Raw genomic sequence first — 2,659 nt, forward strand, 5'->3', positions numbered from 1 at the left:
GCGGCTAGTTCACTTGCCCCTGGTTGGCAGTTAGGTACGCGTTAAAGCAGCGCTCACCGTTGTGTTCCAGCAGGGGGTGTGAAACTGAGAAACAGTTCCTGCTAACGCTGGCACGGGGCTGGAGGAGGAGTAGGGGTTTTGAGCTAAAGGAGGGGAGATTCAGATTAGATGTCAGGGAAGGTTGTGAGGGGCTGGCGTGGGCTGCCCAGATTGTGGATGCCCCATCCCTGGAAGCATTCGAGGGCAGGCTAGATGGGGCCCTAGGTGGGCTGACTTAGTGTTTGAGCTAGTGTTTGGCAGCTCTGCCTGTGGCGGGGGGGTAGAACTAGATGATCCTTAAGGTCCTTTCCAACCCAAGCCATTCTGTGATAGCATCATCCTGTGACTGTGGCACAGGTGAAGTGCTGCAAGCAATGAAGCAGAAAGGGTTGGGTGCTAGTGAACAGTGAAGCAGGAAACAGATGCTCTGCTGGAATTCAGAATAAAAGGGGGATAGTTAAAGGTAGTTTATAGAAATAAGTAAAGGAAACTTAAAGGTAACAAGTAAAAGAAACAAGGGGCCTGAGAGAGCAGGGAGGATGCAGATAAGGAGTGAGACCTCACGGACGACCAGAAGAGGAGTTGCATCCCCCTGATAAGAACAAGAGGGGGTCTGCATGCTAAAGAACTATTGAATATGTATCAGAATTCCGAGAACTATTGACTATGTATTAGAATTCTGAGAAATCATTGACTATGTATTAGATGTACCTATATCTGTGTCACGATTTTACAAGTCGGGGTGCAGGTTTGGAGGAGCTATCCCCCTTGCACCCGGTGCTGCGCAACGCTGGAATAAACACACCTGCTTTATAACCCATCTCTGGATTATAGAGTTTGATTCCGCAAGTCTCTAGAGCCATCTATCCTCCTTATCTTTTCAAACACCAGTATATGTTACTGAAAGACAGGATGCTCAACTTATCTCTATCCAAGGACAAGCAGATGTCCAGAAATAATGGCCAAGTGCTGAGTGAGCAAATGTTACAATTTTGGTACCTATAAATTACTTACAATAGGCATTCTCCTACTGAGCATGCGTCAATGAAGAAAGTTCATCTAGAGGACAAGCGAGGAAGATCACTGGATGAAGTAAAAGACTGTCAATTGGACTGCCATGATGCTAAAAGGACACTAGACAGTAGAAGAGACCATGGAATAGAAGACTGGAAACCTCATAAATCACTACCTGAGATAGGCGTGTATATGTTAATTGTCTCATGTGTAATTGATGAATATGTACTATCTGTGGAAATATAATGGACTCTGAATCATGTAATCTTTGAAGCACTTATGGTGGAAATATCCCCAGTGCTTCCTGTTGCCACTAATAAAGAATATCTGACTTAACACTAACAGAACTTTGCTATTAAGTTTCTACAGATTAATTTCTTCAGTTCAACAACCTGTGGTCTTGTGCTTTCTTTGCTGAATGGGAAGTTGTGGAAGGATCTCTCATTGGGCATGTTTTCCTGTGCTTGTCCTCTTGTTCTGATATTTGAACAAATTAAGTAATTTAAATAAAACAATAGAAAAGGAGGGGTAGAAGGAGGGAGTGTATGATACTGATAGCAGGTAGATATACTGAAACATTCTGGGGGGAGGATAGAGGTAATGAAAACTGTAATTTTCCCTTGGAAAAACACAAGTATTGTCTGTGCTTAATCAGCATGAATGTAAAATCCTTTGATCAAGTACTGCTTATACTAAAGCAGAATGTCTTAGCCATTGATGTTATCTGATTAATCAAGGACAGTTGCTCTCCTTGGAAAACTGGTAAGAGGAGAACTGTTCAGCTTGTTCTTAGGTGACCACATTAGGATAAAAAGTGTGAGGGGAACACTCATGAAATGACCACTGAGAGACTCGTAAGACTCTCAAACAACCTCGATGATGCCTTGATGGATGGCAAGGCACGTGAACAGCACAAAGGGTTTCTGTAATGACAGCAGTACCAAAAAGAAGGGTCATAAGCTTAGCACAATTTCAGGTCATTGTGAAAGGTTTCATGCAAACCCTTAGCAGGGTCTGAACACTCCATCAGACCTGGTGAATACAGGCAATAGAATGTATGCTGGGGCTTTCCCCAAGGGAGAGGAGAATCTCTCTCTAAGTGTATTTTATAAATATGCATTTGTATACCAAACTCAGTGGGTAGTTCATTCTCAATTCACTTGTAGATATTTTTCTGTGGGAATATAGTAGCACAGAGCACTACACCTTAGTATTATGCCACTAGATGAAGGGTGTTGTCAAAGAAGGCAGGGATACCATCCAGATGAACCTGGACAGACTTGAAAACTGGGCACATGAGAATCCAATGAGGCTTAACAAGGCCAAGTGCAAGCAAAGTCTTGCACTAGGGTCGAGGGACTCCCAGGTACGTGTACAGACTGGGAGAAGAACTCACTGAGAGCAGCCCTGCAGAGAAGGACTTGGGGGTTCTGATGGATGAAAAGTGGGACATGAGGCAGCTGTGTGCTCTTGCAGCCTAGAAGGCCAACAGTATCCTGGGCTGCATCAAAAGAAGGAGGTGACTGTCCTACTGTACTCTGCCCTTGTGAGTCCCCATCTGGAGTACTGTGTCCAAGCCTGCAGTCCCCAGCACAAGAAGGATAAG

This window comes from Coturnix japonica, chromosome 1 (assembly GCF_001577835.2).
Source record: "Coturnix japonica isolate 7356 chromosome 1, Coturnix japonica 2.1, whole genome shotgun sequence".
Taxonomy (NCBI): domain Eukaryota; kingdom Metazoa; phylum Chordata; class Aves; order Galliformes; family Phasianidae; genus Coturnix; species Coturnix japonica.